The sequence below is a fragment of the Giraffa tippelskirchi genome, chromosome X (assembly GCF_054371585.1).
Source record: "Giraffa tippelskirchi isolate mGirTip1 chromosome X, T2T-mGirTip1v1.2.pri, whole genome shotgun sequence".
NCBI classification, from domain to species: domain Eukaryota; kingdom Metazoa; phylum Chordata; class Mammalia; order Artiodactyla; family Giraffidae; genus Giraffa; species Giraffa tippelskirchi.
The window spans coordinates 86645251-86666558 of record NC_137289.1 but is presented as its reverse complement, the minus strand read 5'-3'; the positions used below and the strand labels follow the sequence as shown (position 1 = coordinate 86666558).

Here is a 21308-nt window from a genome sequence, read left to right as displayed (position 1 = left end):
CAAGAAAGCTGCCTGTGGTACCTCCATGAAACAAAGTGGAAGGAATGCTGATCTTGAACAACAAAGCTACTTTGTAGCTTTATTAGCATTATTCAGGCCCTGCTAAGTTCTTCATGTTACTAAGATACATTAAATTACACATATTTAAAGGCTGATGAGTTTTGATATATGTATGCACCCATAAACTCATCATGATGATCAAGATAATGAACATTTCCATTGTCCGCAAATTTCTTCTTGTTGGTCACCTTTAATCTTTCTTCACAGCCTAAGTTGAAGGAAAGAACATAGGTCTATCGGTGATGAGCTCTTCTTAGGTTAGAAAACTCTCAGAAGCAGTGGCTTTGGCTTTTGGGTACTGGGGCCAGTAGCCCCTCAGAAGTCGGTTCTTCACAAAAGCTAGTTTTTGCTGTGCTTGTTAAAGGGACATTCGTCAGGTACTGTTTTGTTTGGGTGACCTGAGGCAAGCTTTACTCTCTCTGGGCCTCGGTTTTTCTATCATTATAATGAGATGTTTGGACAAGATCTCTCTAAGGTTCCTGTCATTACAGGACATTTTTATGACAATCTTTTCTAAATAGCAATTTTTTAAAGAACTGTATAAAAGAAATGGAATCGCTCTTCTTTGTTTTCTCATGCCTTAAATTACATTCTGGCAGGTTCCTGGCTGATGACTGGAGTGCTGCAGGATTTTGAGTGGGTTATTAATTCTATTTTACAGATGAGGAAACTGAAGCTCAGAAAGGAGAGATAATCTGCTCATAGTTAATAAATAGTTAAGTTGAGATGTGAATCCAGCCCTGACTCCTAATCCAGTGTCCTGGGCACTGGTCCATACTCCATTCAAAGATAATATTCTCAAAATTCTTTCCATGTTGCTTGGATGAGTTAGGATCCTTGAACCCAGCAGATAGTGCTGCTTTCTTCCTGGCTCAGTCGGGAGCCATAGCTCACCTCTGCAGGCCTCTGGTGGGAATAAGGAGCAAAGGAATGGGCTCCCCTGACCTCCTATGGAGAAGGCAATGGCACCCCACTCCAGTACTCTTGCCTGGAAAATCCCATGGACGGAGGAGCCTGGTGGGCTGCAGTCCATGGGGTCGCTAAGAGTCAGACACAACTGAGCGACTTCACTTTCACTTTTCCCTTTCATGCACTGGAGAAGAAAATGGCAACCCCCTCCAGTATTCTTGCCTGCAGAATCCCAGGGACGGGGGGGCCTGGTGGGCTGCTGTCTATGGGGTTGCACAGAATCAGACACGACTGAAGTGACTTAGCAGCAGCAGCCCTCCTAAATCACCAGATCAAGCCATAGAATAGGAGACTTACATTTTCTTAGACTAGAGGTTACCAGAAAGCAGAAACTCTCTGGGCATGTAATTCATTGTATGCAGTCTCCTCCGACCATGTGTGGGGCAAATGTTCAGTAACCCTTGGAGAGGGGTGCATAGGGCTGGTGGGAAAGGATGGAAATATTGGAATTAGGAAGGAGCTCTATCTGGGTCTCTATATCTCATTTGTTGCCCCAAGGGTACAACCCTCCAAGGGGACCTGATATGGGCTGGGGTGGAGTAGTACTGGGCTGAGCTGTACACAGTCACTTCGGAACAAGCACATGGTCCTGACAGCTGCATCTTTTATAGCTCCCTGGAGGAAGGGAGGAGGGCGAGTTATTTCCCCTCCCTTGAGAGACCACCCCCCTGCATACTACACCCAGGGTTAAGTGGGAAAAGAGTACCTTGGGGACACTTCTCAGCTAAGGGGAACATGAGGTGGTAGCAGTATTCCCATAGGCCCAGGGTGTCTAATTCCTGAGTATTCAGCAAGTACCTAAAATTGGCGGTAGGTAAATATTTGTTGACTAAATGAATGAACTCTTACTCCATGGCAGGCACTGTGGGGGGTACAGAGGTGAACTGGCCCCTATCCCTGACTATAATAGAGAAGGAGGAATACGATAAACACATAAATAACCATTACACACGACAGAATGTGATAAATGCCTTAGGAGAGGAACAAGGAAGAGATGGAGAAGAGAGAGGCTCACATCTGGCAGTGGTGGGGGAAGGGACTCCAGAGAAAACTTCCTGCTTGGGGTGACATTCAAGCTGATCTTGAATAGGCACTAGGGTTTCTATAGTGGATCATGAATGTTTATGTGCTGGGGGTGGGGAGCAAGGGTAGGCTGCATTCCAGGCCTCAGCAGCAGGCTTAGGGCCAGAAAGCTCCCTGAGGATATCCTCAGAGAGCTCAGAGAACTGCAAATCACTGCTAATCCCACAGTCTCAGTATAGCTGAGGAGTTGAACACCCCTTTGCCATCACACCTTCATCTGAGCCCCCAAGTAGCCACATGGATTTATCTGGACCCTTGGCTAGCCCAAGCCTGAAGTAGTGGCCAATCGTGATGGGCTGGTAATAGTGTTCTCATAAAAGTTTTCCTTCCCAGCTCATCACATTGCTAGAAACAATAAAGGTCCTGGATTGGGAGAAAGCCACATAGGGAATAACAGTTGCTGGCTCACTTCATCCATCATTTATATGTCTGAGATAGACCATTGCTGGGCAGCAGTGGGGCCGACTGGGGCCAGGGGGAGAGCCCATCATGTTTTATGAGGTTGCTCACTGGGCTGTCCCCAAAATACCAAGTGAGGAGTTAGATAGCAACATTCCTGGTTGTGTTAATATCCATAGGCATGTGCCTGGGAAGATAACCCAGCCCTTTCTCTGCTCTCTGCCTCTTTCCCTGTTTCCTAATTTCTGTCTAAAGGAAGTTAGCTGCTATTAAGTGGCAAACTGAATGGTTTCACTTGACATGGAACAGGATGTTGGATTCAATTCAGCAGACGCTTTCAAATATAGTATCTCATTGAGTCTTCAAAACAACTTTATAAAGTGGGAGCTGTTTTCACTTTGCGGAAGCTGAGTTTAAGTGACCTACCAAGGGCACACAGCTAGGAAAGTGAACTTTGAGCACAGGTCTCCTAACTTTTCTCAGCTGCATAGTCTAAAGGCTGAGAGTCATAAAACTCATTACAGATATCAAAATCCAGGGACCGTACAAAGGGGAAAAAAGGGTAAATGCAAGAGTTAGACAAGCACCAGGCCAGAGTGTGCCTCCATGGGGAATAAATTGATCAATGATGGAAAAGAAAACTGAAGACTTCAATTCCAGAATGGAGGGGTCTAGAAGGTGCCAAAGGATCACGAAGAAGGTGGAAATGGGTTTTCACCTGCCCACAATTCTACAGCTATGCAGCCACAGCTCTGTTCACCTCCTCAAGGCTGGGAAGTTGGCCAAGGGTAGCCTCCAGAGAGGAGCCATTTACCCTAAGCAATTTTAATCCACAAATATTTGTTGCCTGTACAGGAGTCAGGGCTAGTATATTTCTGGAATGTATTTATACCAAAAATGTAGCTGGTCTTAATTATTTTTAGCAGTTTTATTGAGATGTAATCTATATACCATAAAATTCTCCCACTTAAAGTGTACAGTTCAAAGGTTCTTACTATATTTAAAGAGTTGTATAACCATCACCACAATCATTTTTAGAATGCTTTCATTACCCTTAAAGTAAATATCGTATCCTTTAGCCATCACTCCCAATCCCTCTCCCTCCCCTACTCCTCCCCTCGCCAGTACCAGGCAATGATTTACTCTGCTTTCTACCTCTCTGGATTTGCCTGTTCAGGAAATTTCAAATAAATAATATTATATAATATGTCTTCTTTTGTAAATGGCTTCTTTCACTTAGCACAAGGTTTTTGAGATTCATCCATGATGTTGGATGTATTAGTATGTCATTCCTTTATTTTTGCTGAAAGATATTCAATTGTATGGATATACCATATTGTGTTTATCCATTCATCATTTGAAGACCTTTGAATTGGCAAGTTTTTGTATGGATATATGTTGTCAATTCTCTTTGAACCTAGGAATGGAATTTCTGGGTTATGTGGTAACTAATCTTTCAAGGAACTGCCAAACTGTTTTCCAAAGTGACTGTATGATTTCTCTGTCTCCTTTTCCATACATGCTACTGAGTTTTGTTTTGATTATAACCGTCCCTGTGGGCATTGTTACAGTGGAAGTGAGAAATAGAAATAGATTTAAAGGACTAGATCTGATAGACCGAGTGCCTGATGAACTATGGACAGAGGCTTGTGACATTGTACAGGAGACAGGGATCAAGACCATCCCCAAGAAAAAGAAATGCAAGAAAGCAAAATGGCTGTCTGAGGAGGCCATACAAATAGCTGTGAAAAGAAAAGAAGCGAAAAGCAAAGGAGAAAAGGAAAGATATACCCATTTAAATGCAGAGTTCTAAAGAATACCAAGGAGAGATAAGAAAGCCTTCTTCAGTGATCAGCGCAAAGAAATAGAGGAAAACAATAGAATGGGACAGACTAGAGATCTCTTCAAGAAAATTAGAGATACCAAGGGAATATTTCATGCAAAGATGAGCCCAATAAAGGACAGAAATGCTATGGACCTAACAGAAACAGAAGATATTAAGAAGAGGTGGCAAGAATACACAGAAGAACTGTACAAAAAAGATCTTCATGACCCAGATAATCATGATGGTGAGATCACTCACCTAGAGCCAGACATCCTGGAAGGTGAAGTCAAGTGGGCCTTAGGAAGCATCACTACAAACAAAGCTGGTGGAGGTAATGGAATTCCAGTTAAGCTATTTCAAATCCTAAAAGATGATGCTATGAAAATGCTGCACTCAATATGCCAGCAAATGTGGAAAACTCAGCAGTGGCCACAGGACTGGAAAAGTCAGTTTTCACTCCAATCCCAAAGAAAGGGAATACCAAAGAATGCTCAAACTACCGCACAGTTACACTCATCTCACATGCTAGTAAAGTAATGCTCAAAATTCTCCAAGCCAGGCTTCAACAGTACGTGAACCATGAACTTCCAGATGTTCAAGCTGGTTTTAGAAAAGACAGAGGAACTAGAGATCAAATTGCCAACATCCACTGGATCATCAAAAAAGCAAGAGAGTTCCAGAAAAGCATCTATTCCTGTTTTATTGACTATGCCAAAGCCTTTGACTGTGTGGATCACAATAAACTGTGGAAAATTCTTAAAGAGATGGGAATACCAGACCACCTGACCTGCCTCTTGAGAAATCTGTATGCAGGTCAGGAAGCAACAGTTAGAACTGGACATGGAACAACAGACTGGTTCTAAATAGGAAAAGAAGTACGTCAAGGCTGTATATTGTCACCCTGCTTATTTAACTTATATGCAGAATACAGCATGAGAAACGCCGGACTTGATGAAGCACAAGCTGGAATCAAGGTTGCCAGAAATATCAATAACCTCAGATATGAAGATGACACCACCCTTATGGCAGAAAGTGAAGAAGAACTAAAGAGCCTCTTGATGAAAGTGAAAGAGGAGAGTGAAAAAGTTGGCTTAAAGCTCAACATTCAGAAAGCTAAGATATGGCATCTGTTCCCATCACTTCATGGGAAATAGATGGGGAAACAGTGGAAACAGTGTCAGACTTTATTTTTGGGGGCTCCAAGATCACTGCAGATGGTGACTGCAGCCATGAAATTAAAAGATGCTTACTCCTTGGAAGAAAAGCTATGACCACCTAGACAGCATATTAAAAAGCAGAGACATTACTTTGTCAACAAAGGTCCGTCTAGTCAAGGCTATGGTTTTTCCAGTATGTATGCATGTGAGAGTTGAAGTATAAAGAAAGCTGAAGTCCAAAGAATTGATGCTTTTGAACTATGGTGTTGGAGAAGACTCTTGAGAGTCCCTTGGACTGCAAGGAGATCCAACCAGTCCATCCTAAAGGAAATCAGTCCTGAATATTCATTGGAAGGACTGATGTTGAAGCTGAAACTCCAATACTTTGGCCATGTGATGTGAAGAACTGACTCATTGGAAAAGACCCTGATGCTGGGAAAGATTGAAGGCAGGAGGAGAAGGGGACGACAGAGGATGAGATGGTTGGATGGCATCACCGACTCAATGGACATGAGTTTGAGTAAACTCTGGATGTTGATGATGGACAGGGAAGCCTGGCATGCTGCAGTCCATGGGGTCACAAAGAATCGGACACGACTGAGCGACTGAACTGTGGGCATGTAGTAACTCATTTTAACTTGCATTTTCCTTATGACATATGATGTAGAGCATCTGTTAATATGCTTGTTTGCCATCTGTATATCTTCTTTGGTGAGGTATTTCTTAAGGTCTATGACCCATTTTTTAATCTATTTGTTTGTTTACTTATTGAGTTTTAAGAGTTCTTTGTATATTTTGGATAGTGGTCCTTTTACAACTATTTTTTCCCAGTCAATGGCTTGTCTTCTCATTCTATTTACATTGTCATTTGCAGAGTAGAGGTTTTTAATTTTAATGAAATCCAACTTATTAATGATTTCTTTTATGAATTGTGCCTTCGGTGTTCCATCTACAAGTCATCACCATACCCAAGGTCATCTAGATTTTCACCTATGTCACTTGCTAGCAGTTTGATACTTATGTGTTTTACATTTAGATCTGTGACTCATTTTGAGTTAATTTTTGTGAAGGTATAAGGTCTGTATCTAGATTCATTTTTATGCATGTGAATGTCCAGTGTTCCAGCACCATTTGTTGAAAAGACTATCTTTGCTCCATTTTATTGCCTTTTTCCTTTGCCAAAGATCAAATAGCCATATTTACATGGGTCTATTTCTGGGCTCTCTAATCTCTTCCATTGATCCGTTTGTCTGTTCTCTCACAAATACTACACTGTCTTGATTACCATAGCTTTGTAATAAATCTTCAAATAGGGTAATGTCAGTGCTTCAACTTTGTTCTTCTCCTTCAGTATTGTATTGGCTATTCTGAGTCTTTTGCCTCTCTGTATAAACTAAGACTGAGTTTGTTGATATTCACAAATTAACCTGCTGGAATTTTGATTGGGATTGCATTGAATCTATACATCAAATTGGGAAGAACTAACAGCTTGACAATATTGAGCCTTCCTATCTATGAACATGGACTATATCTCCATTTATTTAGTTCTTCTGTTTCATTCATCAGAGTTTTGTAGTTTTCCTCCTAAAAGTATTATACATCTGTTATTAGATTTATACCTAATTATTTCATTTTGAAGAGTGTTAATATAAAAGGTATTGTGCTTTTAACTTCAAATTTCACTTGTTCATTATTCACTATGCTATGCTATGCTATGCTATGCTATGCTAAGTCGCTTCAGTCGTGTCCGACTCTGTGCGACCCCATAGACGGCAGCCCACCAGGCTCCGCCGTCCCTGGGATTCTCCAGGCAAGAATACTGGAGTGGGTTGCCATTTCCTTCTCCAGTGCATGAAAGGGAAAAGTGAAAGTGAAGTCGCTCAGTCGTGTCCGACTCTTAGCGACCCCATGGACTGTAGCCCACCAGGCTCCTCCGTCCATGGGATTTTCCAGGCAAGAGTACTGGAGTGGGGTGCCATTGCCTTCTCCGTTATTCACTATAGAGGACAGCAATTGACCTTTGTATGTTAACCTTGTATTCTGCAACCTTGCTATAATTGTGTATTAATTCCAAGAGGTTGTCAAGTCTTTTAGATTTACTACATAGACAATCATGTCATTTGTGTACAGAGAATAAAATATTGATTTATTTATATTATTTATTTCCTGCCCAATCTGTATACCTTTTATTTCCTTTTCTCATCTTACTTTGTTAACTAAAACTTCTAGTATGGTGATGAAGAAGATTGATGAGAAGGTATATCTTTACCTTGTTCCTGATCTTATTGGGAAAACTTAGAATTTCTCACCATTAAGTATGATATTAGCTTTTTGTAGATGTTCTTTATCAAGTTGAGGATATTCCCCTCTATACCTAGTTTGATGTGAGTGTATATCATGAAAGGGTGTTGGGTTTTGTCAAATGCTTTTCTGCATCTGTTGACATGACCATATAGTTTTTCTTTGACCTATTCATGTGATGGATTGCATTAATTGATTTTTAAATGTTGCACCAGCCTTGCATAACTGAGATAATTCCTGTTGTTTTTAATATGTAATTCATTTTATACATTGCTGTATTCAATTTGCTAATATTTTGTTGAGAATTTTTGCATCTATGTTCATGACAGATATTGGTCTGTAGTTTTCTTTTCTTATAATGTCTTTGGTTTTAGTATTAGGGTAGTGCTGGCCTCATAGAATGAGTCAAGTATTTTCTTTCCTATCTTCTGGAGCAGATCGTAGAAAATTGATATAATGTCTTCCTTAAATGTTTGATAGAACTCACCAGTGAACCCATCTATTTGGATCTGGTGCTTTCTGTTTGGAAGGCTATTAATTATTGATTCAATTACTTTAATCAATATAGGCCTATTCAGATTATCTATTTCTGCTTGTATGAGTTTTGGCAAGTTGTATCTTTCAAGAAATTGGTCTGTTTCATCTAGGTTATCAAATTTGTGGAAATAAAGTTGTTAATAGCATTCATTTATTATCTTTTTGATGCCCATAGGATCTGTAGTGATGTCACCTCACCTCTCCTTTCTTTTATTTATTTATTTTTTAAATTAGTTTATTTATCTATTTTTTAACTTTACAATATTGTATTTGTTTTGCCATACATTGACGTGAATCCACCATGGGTGTGCATGTTTTCCCCTTCCAGAACCACCCCCCACCTCCCTCCCCATCCCATCCCTCCGGGTTATCCCGGTGCACCAGCCCCGAGCGCCCTATATCATGCATCGAACCTGGACTGGCGATTCGTTTCACATATGATAATTTACATGCTTCAATAATTTGTGTCTTCATTCTATTTTTTTTCTTAATTAGCTTGGCTAGAGATTTGTTGATTTTACTGATCTTTTCAGAGAGTCACTTTTGGTTTTATTAATTTTATCCATTGACTTGTTATTTTCAGTTTTGTTGATTTCTTTACTTTTTTATCATTTATTTTCTTCTGCTTTGTATTTAATTTGCTCTTCTTTTTCTAGTTTCCTAAGGTAGAAGCATAGGTTATTTATTTCATTTTGTTTATTAATTAAAAAACACTTTTTATTTAGATGGACAGCTGTATAGTTAAACCACTGTGTATATATGTATGTGTATATGTATCATTTATTAGATGTAATTTGCAGAAACTTCTGTTACTGATTTCTAGTTTCATTGTGGTCTGACAGCAGACATTATATGATATTTACTCTTTTAAACCTAACATGTGTTTTATGGTCCAGAGTGCAGTCTATCTTGGCAAATATTCCATGTGAGCTTCAGAAGATTGTGTAATCTGCTGCAATTGAATGAAGCAGTCTGTAGTCTATGGATTACAACTTTATTCAGTTGATTGATTGTGCTGTTGAGTTCAACTATGTCCTTACTTTCTGCCTACTGGATCTGTCCATTTCTAATAGAGGGATGTTGAAGTCTCTAACCATAATGGTGGATTCCTCTATTTTCCCCTGCTGTTCTATCAGTTTTTGCCTCACATATGGTTGGGTCTTGTTTTTTGATCTGTTCTGACAATCTCTATCTTTTAATTGGTGTGTTTACACCATTGATGTTAAATGATTATTGATAGAGCTGAAGAAATAGATAGTATATTTGTTACTGTTTTCTATTTGCTGTCCTGTTTCTTGTTTCTATTTTTGTCTTCTCTTTTCTAGCCTTTTGTGGTTTCAGTTGAACATTTTATATGATTCTATTTTCTCTATTAGCATATCATGGAATATCAAACTGTTTTTTTACATTTTAGAGGTTGTAATAGACACTAATGACTGACCCAAGTCCACTTTCAAATAACACTGTACTACTTCATGGGTGATGCAAGTACCTTGTAACAACAAATATTTCTAATTCCTCTCTTCTGTCGTTGTTTCATTTCTGTTATTCATTTCATTGATACATTAATATTTATGCATAATTGAATGGGCTTCTCAGGTGGCTCAGTGGTAAGGAATCCGCTTGCCAATGCAAGGAGATATAGGAGACATGGATTTGATCCCTGGGTCAGGAAGATCCCCTGGAGGAGGAAATGACAACCCACTCCAGTATTCTTGCCTGGAGAATCCCATGGACAGAAGAGCCTGGTGGGCTACAGTCCTTAGGGTTGCAAAGAGTAGGACTCAGCTGAACAACTAAGCAGGACACCCACATGTATACGTAATTGAATACATTGTTGCCATTGTTATTTTGAACAAACTTCTGTTAATTAAGAATAAGAAAAATACAAATTTTATTTTACCTTCACTTATTTATTCTATAATGCTTATCTTTCTTTATGTAGATCAAAGTTTCTGATCTATATCATTTTCCTCCTTCCTGAATAACTTCTTTTAACATTTCTTTCAAGGGAGATCTACTGGTAACAAATTCTCTCAAGTTTTGTTTTTCTGAGAAAGTCTTTCTCCATTTTGAATGATAATTTCATAGGTACAGAATTCTAGTTCAATTTTTTTTCTCCCAACATTTTAAATATTTCACTCCACTCCTTTCTTCCTTGCATGGTCTTTGAGAAGTCAATATAATTGTTATCTTTGCTCCTGTACAGGTAAGGTGTTTTTTTCCCTCTGTTTTTTTTTTCAAAATTATTTTCTTTATCTTTGATTTCCTACAATTTAAATATGATATACCTAGGTGTAGATTTGGGGGATAATTTATCCTGCTTGGCATTTGCTTAGCTTCCTGGATCTGTGGTTTTGTGTCTGACATTTATTTGGAAGAAACTCTCAGACATTATTGCTTCAAATATTATTTCTATTCCTTTCTATCTTTCTTCTCCTTCTGGTATTCTCATTACATGTATGTCACACCTTTTGTAGTTGTCCCACAATTCTTGGATATTATATTTTTATTTTTTTCAGTCTTTTTTCTCTTTGCTTTTCAGTTTTAGGAGTTTCTGTTGATATATCCTCAAGCTCAAAAATTCTTTTCCCACTCTGTCCAGTCTACTAATGAGCCTAGCAAAAGTATTCTTCATTTTTGTTACAGAGTTCTTGGTCTCTAGCATTTCTGCTTAGTTCTTCCTTAGAATTTCCACCTCTCTACTTATGTAACCTATCTGTTCTTGCATGTTGTCTACTTTTTCCTTAGAACATTTTAACGTACTAATTGTAGTCCTTTTAAATTCAGTGTGATAATTCCAACATCTCTGCCATATCTGAGTCTGGTTCTGATGCTTGCTTTTTCTCTTCGGTCAGTGTTTTCTACCTTTTAGTATGTCCTGCAATTTTTTTGTTGTAAGGTGGACATGGTGTACCAGGTAAAAGGAACTGTGGTAAATAGGTCTTTAGTAAAGTAGTGATAAGGGGTGGAAGGAGGGGGAGTGTTATATAGTCCTGTGATTAGGTATCAGCTTTTTAGTGAGCTTGTTCTCCTGGACTGTGAACTTCTTGGAGAATTGACCCCTTAATCATTATGGAGCTGAAGTTGGATATTTCCTTTCCCCTAGGTTCATTAGGCTCTAATAAAATCCCAGAAGATTAGACTCTGGTCTTCCCACGTGGTTGTTCAGTTGCTCATCATGTCTGACTCTTTGCAACCCCGTGGACTACAGCATGCCAGGCATCCCTGTCCTTCACCATCTCCCAGAGCCTGCTCAAACTCATGTCCATTGAGTCAGTGATGCCATCCAACCTTCTTGTCCTCTGTTGTCCCCTTCTCCTCCTGCCTTCAATCGTTCCCAGCATCAGGGTCTTTTCCAATGAGTTGACTCTCCCCATCAGGTGACCAAAATATTGGAGCTTCAGCTCCATCATCAGTCCTTCCAATGAATATTCAGGACTGATTTCCTTTAGGATTGGCTAGTTTGATCTCCTTGCAGTCCAAGAGACTCTCAAGAGTCTTCTCCAACACCACAGTTCAAAAGCATCAATTCTTCGGTGCTCAGCCTTCTTTATGGAACAACTATCACATCTATACGTGACTACTGGAAAAACCGTAGCTATGACTATACGGACCTTTGTTGGCAAAGTGATGTCTCTGCTTTTTAACACACTGTTTAGGTTTGTCATGGCTTTGCTTCCAAGGAGCAAGCATCTTTTAATTTTGTGGCTGCAGTCACCATCTGCAGTGATTTTGGAGCCCAAGAAAACAGTGACAGTCTGTCGCTGTTTCCATTGTTTCCCCATCTAGTTGTCGTGAAGTGATAGGACTGGATGCCATGGTCTTAGTTTTTTAATGTTGAGTTTTAAGCCAACTTTTTCACTCTCCTCTTCCACCTTCATCAAGAGGCTCTTTAGTTCCTCTTCACTTTCTGCCAAAAGGGTGGTGTCATCTGCATATCTGAAGTTATTGATATTTCTCCTGGCAATCTTGATTCCAGCTTGTGATTCATCCAGCCCAGCATTTCACATGATGTACTCTGCATGTAAGTTAAATAAGCAGGATGGCAATATAGAGCCTTGACATACTCCTTTCCCAATTTTGAACCAGTCCATTATTCCATGTGTGGTTCTGTTGCTTCTTTACCTGCATATAGGTTTTGCAGGAGGCAGGTAAGGTGGTCTGGTATTCCCATCTCTTTAAGAATTTTCCACTGTTTGTTGTGATTTGCATAGTCAAAAGCTTTAGCATAGTCAGTGAAGCAGGAATTTTCTGGAAGTCTCTGCTTTTTCTGTGATCCAATGGATATTGGCAATTTGATCTCTGGTTTCTCTGCCTTTTCTAAATCCAGCTTGAATATCTAGAAGTTCTCAGTTCATGTACTGTTGAAGCCTAACTTGGAGCTAGTGGTAAAGAACCTGCCTGCCAATGCAAGAGACTTAAGAGAATTGGGTTCAATCTCTGGGTCAGGAAGATCCTCTGGAGGAGGGCATGGCAACCCACTCCAGTATTCTTGCCTGGAGAATCCCATGGACAGAGGAGCTTGCAGGCTACAGTCCATAGGGTGGCAAAGAATCAGACACAACTGAAGCAACTTAGCATGCATGCACGCAAAACAGCTTCTCCTGAGAAAATACTTTATTAAGAAGAATAGAGTGGTTTAGCATATTTCAAAATGTTTCCATTTCTTCTTGCCCTGCTGAAAGCACAAGGGGATTTTTTTTCTGATCTTCACTATGAGAATATGGTAGAGCTCTTAGAGGTAAAACTATTAAAAGTGAGAGGCCCTTTGTATGACTGGGTTCCCTTGGAATTTTTAACTTGCAGACTTGTCCACACTGGGCCTCCAACAGTTCATCAATTATAATTGTTCCCCCCATCTGCGGTTTTTCCTTCTGTGGTTTCATTCACCCACAGTAAACCGTGGCATAAAAATATTAAGTGGAAAATTCCAGAAATAAACAGTTCATAAGTTTTAAATTGTACACCACTCTGAGTAGCATGGTGAAATCTCACAATGGCATCCTCAGTCTCACCCAGGACATGAATCATCCTTTAGTCCAGTGTATCCTGCCTGTTAGTCACTTAGCAGCCATCTTGGTTATCAGATCTACTGATACAGTATCACAGTGTTTGTGTTTAAGTAACCCTTATTTTACTTATTAGTGGCCCCAAAGTGCGAGAGTAGTGATGCTGGCAATTTGGATATGCCAAAGAAGAGTCATAAAGTGCTTCCATTAAGTGAAAAGGTTCATGTTCTCTTCTCAACTTAATAAGGAAAGAAAAAAAATCATTTGCAAGGTTGCTAGGATCTACAGTAAGAATGAATCACCTATCCATGAAATTCTGATGAAGGATAAAGAAATTTGTGCTAGTTTTGCTGTTGTACCTCAAACTGCAAAAGTTATAGCCACAGTGCATGATGAGTGCTTAGTTAAGATGGAAAAGACACTAAATTTGTACAATAAGATGTTTTGAGAGAGTGAGAGAGACCACATTCACATAACTTTCATTACAGAATATTGTTATAATTGTTCTATTTTATTATTAGTCATTGTTAGTAATCTCTTACTGCACCTAATTATAAATTAAACTTTATCATAGGTATGGATGTGTAGGAAAACACATACCATATATAGGGCTTGGTACTGTCTTCAGTTTAAGGAATCCACTGAGTCTTGGGGGTACTACTGTACAGTTCAGATTTTCCTACCCCAGTACTGGTTTCTGCTCCCGTAAGTTGTGATTCTCTGTCTCTGCTTGTCTGTATATCTAATTTGAGGGGCAGAAGTTTTCTCTGTGACCTCAGTTCTCTGGTGGATAAAAGAGTTGATTTTCAGTTTGAATAAACTGGTTTTCAGTTGGATTTTCTTTTTACTTGTTAGGAAACAGTTAGATGCCAGACTGGAAACCAGAAATCAATGATTTTTTTAAAAGAAATTTCACCACTTTTGCTGGGGAGTGTGTTTACAGAGGTTCTTATACTGTCATGTTTGAAGTTGTCATGCCACTTCATTTTACATTATTGCCAAGTTTAATGTTTTATTGTATAGATATACTACAGTTCATTAATGCATTTACTAGTTGATTGACAGTTGGATTGTTCCCACTTTTTGGATATTGTAAACAATGCCGCTATGAATATTTACGTACACAGGTTGCTTTTACATTTTGTTGATGGTATTCCTTAAAGTACAAAAGTTTTCAATTTTGATGAAGCTCAACTTGTCTTCTTCTCTTCTTTCACTTGTGGTTTTTAGTGTCTTATGTAAGAAAAAAAATAGCTTAACCCAATATCCTGAAGGCATACTTCTGTGTTTTAAGAGTTTTAAACTTCTAACTTTTACATTTAGTCTATAATCTTGAGTTAATTTTTTGTATATGATATCAGACATGTGTTGAGCTTCGTTTTTTTTGCCTCTAGCTATCTAGTTGTCCTAGCACCAGTTCTTGAAAAAAACACTGTTTCCCCATTGAATTATCTTGGCATTTTTGTCCAAAAGCAATTGGCCAGAAATTTTGATTTTATGTATAATTGATTAGTTCTGTTCAATTGATCTATATCTATTCTTGTGCTAGTACCACAGTTTGTTAATTATTGTAGCTTTGTAGTAAGTTTTGATACTGGGAAGTATGACTCCTTCAACTTTGCTGCTCTTTTTCAAGAATGTTTTGGCTATTCTAGGTCCTTTTCATTCCTGTATGTACTGTAGGATCACCTTGTCAATTTATACAAAAAAAGAGAAAAAAGACAGCTGTGATTTTCATAGGAATTGCAATGATTCTACAGATTAATTTGGGGAGTATTACATGTAACAATATTATGTCTTCTGGTATATGAACACAGACTGTCTTCTCATTTATTTATATCTTCTTTGATTTATTTTAACAGTGTTTTGTAGTTTTCAGAGTATGAAAGTTTACTTCTTTTGTTAAGGTTATTCCCAAGTATTTTATTCTTTTTGATGTGCTTATATATGGAAGTGTTTTCTGCATTTCATTTTCAGATGGCTCATGCTAGTGTATACAGCAGATTTTTGGATTTTTGTTTATTCCTCTTCTATCAACTGGGTCAGGGCTATCTCTACTGGTCAATTCCAGTTCTGCCTCTAACAGCAGCAATCTAGGTGTGGGTTTACTTAACCACTTCCTAAAGCTAGTAGTAGCCATTGCTGGCCAGGTACATTTTTCTTTTTGGAATTTTATTGGCATATAGTTGATTTACAATGGTACGTTAGTTTCAGGTATACAGCAAAGTGAATCAGTTATACATATACATATATCTACTCTTTTTTAGATTGTTTTTCCATATAAGCTATTACAGAGTATTGTATAGAATTCCCTGTGCTAGAACACCATTCCATGTTCGATGCATGAGACAAGGGCTCAGGGCCGGGGCAATGGGATGACCCAGAGGGATGGGATGGGGAGGGAGGTGGGTGGGGGGTCCAGGAAGGGGATCACATGTAAACCCATGGCTGATTCATGTCAATGTATGGCAAAAACTATTACAATATTGTAAAGTAATTAGCCCCCAACTAAAATAAATAAATTTATATAAAAAAATAATAATAAAATAGCTCTAATCTAAAAAAATAAAATAAAATAAAATGCAAGAATGATCATTATACTACATGTATTTTATGTTTCATATGATATAACATGTACTATAATCATATTTTTCATACTTATGTTTTATAACAATTATGCTCATGAATGTCCACACGAAAATCATTTCACAAATTTATTTGGCAACTTGGACTTTAAATCTATGTGACCCTAGGTAAAAAAATGGATATTCTCTGAATATCTATATCATCTCCAAATAAAATAACATATGGAAATTTAAGAAAAAAAAAAAGAATTCCCTGTGCTATAGAGTAGGTCCTTATTATCTATATTATATATGGTGTTTTGTACATGTCAATCCCGATCTCCCAATTTATCCCTCCCCCTCTTATTAACAATTACCTACTGACTTTAAATGTTATACTGAAATTTCTATTGCCTATTCCATTGACTGCCACTCTGTTTTTACTTTTTGTGTTAAAGACACTAACATTACTATTCAAACTTCCACCTCTCCTGCCCATTTTTTTAAGCCTCAACTTCTGTATTTCTGTAGTGTCAAGATTTATCATATTTATATTTTGTTCGTTCTGCAAGGATTCAAAATCAAGAGATCTGGGTTAAAATCATATTTGCAATATATATAAGGTATATAATATAATTCTACTAGGCCTTAGTAGTGAGTTTGATTTATTTATTTTTGGCCATACAGGGTCTTCATTGCTGCACATGGGCTTTTGCTAGTTGTGGCAAGTGGGGTCTACTCTCTAGTTGCAGTGTGCAGACTTCTCATTGTGGTGGTGTCTCTTGTTGCAGAACATGGGCTCTAGATGTGCAGGCTTCAGTAGCTGTGGCACATGAGTTCTACTGAAGTCGCTGTGTCATGTACGACTCTTTGAGACCCCACACAAGCTCTAGAGTGCAGGCTCAATAGTTGTGGTGCATGGACTTAGTTGCCCTGCAGTATGTGGAATCTTCCCAGAGCCAGGATTGAATCCATGTCCCCTGTGTTGGCAGGTGGATTCTTAACCACTGGACCAACAGGGACATCCTGGCCAGGTACATTTTTAAGCAGTCTGAATATTTCATCAGACCACAGTATGTCCCCATGTGCCCTGCTTCCTGGTCAGAGGCAGACTTGTGCCTGTACCTCCATGATCCAAAGGTCAATGTGGCAGTGTGGGAACTCAGAGAAGTCACAGCCTCTCTGGAAATGAGAACATTTGTCAGAGGAAAAGGTAGACTAGCTGGCTTCTTCAGCCCTCCTAGGTCCAAGAGCTTCAGTGTGTGCTTCAGTGAAGACCTTTTATCCAGTAAGTGAATGTTAAAAATGTGAGCCAGGCTGGCTGTCAGAAAGTTCCAAGTGATTAACAGGTTGCCCTTTCTATTCCTGAATAGGTTGCCTTATGATTCACATGGTCAATTTTATGTCTGTTGTACAAGTCTGAGAGCAGATTTTTTCTCTGAAATCAAACATTAGTAGCAGTACTAGATATTGAAATCTGTTGTAAAACAGTTTGGTTCTGGTACATGAATGAACCTTCAAAATAATGGAAAACAAGAGTCCCAAAACAAAAAGAGGGTGGGACGAATTGGGAGAATAGCATTGAAACATATACATTATCATATGTAAAATAGATAGCCAGTGGGAATTTGCTGTATGACTCAGGGAACTCAAACCCAGTGCTCTGTGACAATCCAGAGGGGTAGCATGGGATGGGAGGTTCAAGAGGGAGGGGAGATATGTACCCCTATTGATGATTCATGTTGATGTATGGCAGAAACCAACAAAACACTGTAAAGCAATTATCCTTCAATTAAAAATAATTTTTTTTAAAAAAGAGTCCCAAAACAGACCCCAATGCATGAGAAGATTTAGTAGGTGAAGTAAGTGACATTTCAGAGCCGTATGAGATGGTTATTTAATAAATAGTGATGGATCAACTAGTTACCCATTTGAAAAAAATAAAGTTAAATCCCAATTTGCATCAAACTAAATTCCAGATGGTTCAAAGATTGAAATTTTAAAAAATAAAAACGTGAAAATAAGTATCCATGGGAGAATTTACTTTTATAATCTTGTTGTGAAAGCAGGTTTTCTAGGAAATACATAAAGCCGATCAAACTTAAAGAAAAAAATAGTAATCATTTGACAGTTCAGTTCAGTCGCTCAGTCGTGTCTGACTCTTTGCGACCCCATGAATAGCAGCTTGCTAGGCCTCCCTGTCCATCACCAACTCCCGGAGTTTACCCAAACCCACGTCCATCGCGTCGGAGATGCCATCCAACCATCTCATCCTCTGCTGTCCCCTTCTCCTCCTGCCCCCAATCCTTCCCAGCATTAGGGTCTTTTCCAATGAGTCAACTCTTCGCATGAGGTGGCCAAAGTATTGGAGTTTCAGCTTCAACATCAGTCCTTCCAATGAACACCCAGGACTGATCTCCTTTAGAATGGACTGGTTGGATCTTGCAGTCCAAGGGACTCTCAAGCGTCTTCTCCAACACCACAGTTCAAAAGCATCAATTCTTTGCGCGCAGCTTTCTTCACTGTCCAACTCTCACATCCATACATGACCACTGGAAAAACCATAGCCTTGACTAGACGGACCTTTGTTGGCAAAGTAATGTCTCTGCTTTTCAATATGCCATCTAGGTTGGTCATAACGTTCCTTCCAAGGAGTAAGCATCTTTTAATTTCATGGCTGCAATCACCATCTTCAGTGATTTTGGAGCCCCCAAAAATAAAGTCTGACACTGTTTCCACTGTTTCCCCATCTATTTCCCATGAAGTGATGGGACCAGATGCCATGATCTTAGTTTTCTGAACGTTGAGCTTTAAGCCAACTTTTTCACTCTCCTCTTTCACTTTCATCAAGAGGCTCTTTAGTTCTTCTTCACTTTCTGCCATAAGGGTGGTGTCATCTGCATATCTGAGGTTATTGATATTTCTCCCGGCAATCTTGATTCCAGCTTGTGCTTCCTCCAGCCCAGCATTTTGCATGATGTATTCTGCATATAAGTTAAATAAGCAGGGTGACAATATACAGCCTTGATATACTCCTTTTCCTATTTGAACCAGTCTGTTGTTCCATGTCCAGTTCTGATTGTTGCTTCGTGATCTGCATACAGGTTCTCAAGAGACAGGTCAGATGGTCTGGTATTCCCATCTCTTTAAGAATTTTCCACAGTTTATTGTGATCCACACAGTCAAAGGCTTTGGCATAGTCAATAAAGCAGAAATAGATGCTTTTCTGGAACTTTCTTGCTTTTTTGATGATCCAGTGGATGTTGGCAATTTGATCTCTGGTTCCTCTGCCTTTTCTAAAACCAGCTTGAACATCTGGAAGTTCATGGTTCACGTATTGCTGAAGCCTGGCTTGGAGTATTTTGAGCATTAGTTTACTAGCGTGTGAGATGAGTGCAATTGTGCGGTAGTTTGAGCATTCTTTGGCATTGCCTTTCTTTGGGATTGGAATGAAAACTGACCTTTTCCAGTCCTGTGGCCACTGCTGAGTTTTCCAGATTTGCTGGCATATCAAGTGCAGCACTTTCACAGCATCATCTTTCAGGATTTGAAATAGCTCAACTGGAATTCCATCACTTCCACTAGCTTTGTTCATGGTGATGCTTCCTAAGGCCCACTTGACTTCACCTTCCAGGATGTCTGGCTCTAGGTGAGTGATCACACATATAACTTAAAAATTTTTACAAATCAAAATATACCACAAATAATGTCAAAAAATGATAAAAAAACAATAAGCAGGGGAGGAGGGGCTTTTGGAACCTAATAAATGTGGACTAGCATATGTATCGGAGAAGGCAATGGCACCCCACTCCAGTACTCTTGCCTGGGAAACCCCATGGACGGAGGAGCCTGGTAGGCTGCAGCCCATGAGGTCTCGAAGAGTCAGACACGACTGAGTGACTTCACTTTCACTTTTCACTTGCATGCACTGGAGGAGGAAATGGCAACCCACTCCAGTGTTCTTGCCTGGAGAATCCCAGGGACGGAGGAGCCTGGTGGGCTGCCGTCTATGGGGTCGCACAGAGCCAGACAGAACTGACGCGACTTAGCTGCAGCAGCAGCAGCAGCATATGTATAACAACAAAAAGCTAATTTACTTAATGAATTAAGAATTCCCATAAATCAGAGGCCAAAGAGCCAAGAAAGTGAAAAAGGAGCAAAATTCAAAGAAAAAGAGAAAGAATGAAACATCTGTAAGGATGCTTAACCTTTATCATGGGCAAATTTAAACAGTGAAATATCAAATTATATCAGATTAGCCAATATCAAGAGCTTTGATAGTTCTGTGTTGATGGGATTTCTGGGGGGAGGGAGGTGCGGAATGGGAACTGGTGCTCCAGTGTGCTGTTAGTAGGCATGTCACTTGGTATAGCTCCTTTGTTTGGGGCACTATTTTGCAATAGCTATCAAAATTACAAATGTATATAACTTTGGAGGTAACAATTTCATTTCTGAGAATACACAGATTAGAAATAAACATATGCTTAAAATATTCACTACACTATTGTTTGTAATAGTAAACACTAGGAAATTACCTGAATGTCTTTCATTCAAGGTGCCATAAATAAAATATGGTACATGGAAAAAGTCAGTTTTCATTCCAGTCCCAAGGGAAGGGCAATGACAAAGAATATTCAAACTACTGTACAATTGAGCTCAGTTTACATGCTAACAAGGTTATGTTCAAAATCCTTCAAGCTAGGCTTCAGCAGTACATGAACCAAGAACTTCCAAATGTTCAATCTGGGTTTAGAAAAGGCAGAGGAACCAGATATTAAATTGCCAACATTTGTTGGATCTTGGAGAAAGCAAGGGAATTCCAGAAAAACGTGGACTTCTGCTTCATTGACTATGCTAAAGCCTTTGACTGTGTGGATCACAACAAACTGTGGAAAATTCTTAAAGAGATGGGAATTCCAGACCACCTTACCTGTCTCCAGAGAAACCTGTACTCAGGTCAAGAAGCAACAGTTAGAACCAGATATGGAACAACTTACTGGTTCAAAATTGGGAAAGGAATATGTCAAAGCTGTATATTGTCACCCTGCTTATTTAACTTCTATGCAAAGAACATCATGCGAAATGCTGGGCTGGATGAATCACAAGCTGTAATCAAGATTGCCAGTAGAAATATCAACAACCTCTGATATGAGGATGATACCACTCTAATGGCTGAAAGCAAAGAGGAACTAAAGAGTCTCTTGATGAGGGTGAAAGAGGAGAGTGAAAAAAACTGACTCGAAACTCAATATTCAAAAAACTAAGATCATGGCATCTGGTCCCATCACTTCATTGCAAATAGAAGGGGAAGAAGTGGAAGCCATGACAGATTTTATTTGGGGAGCTCCAAAATCACAGTGAACCATGACTGCAGCCTTAAAATTAGAAGACTCTTGCTCCC

At 39.1% G+C, this 21308-nt stretch overlaps 1 protein-coding gene across 4 annotated transcripts in view; it reads left to right on the top strand.

Annotated features, from left to right (window-relative positions):
- The window catches only part of NHSL2 (NHS like 2), a 300730-nt gene that overhangs the window by 71419 nt on the left and 208003 nt on the right, over positions 1–21308 (top strand). The window lies entirely within an intron of this gene.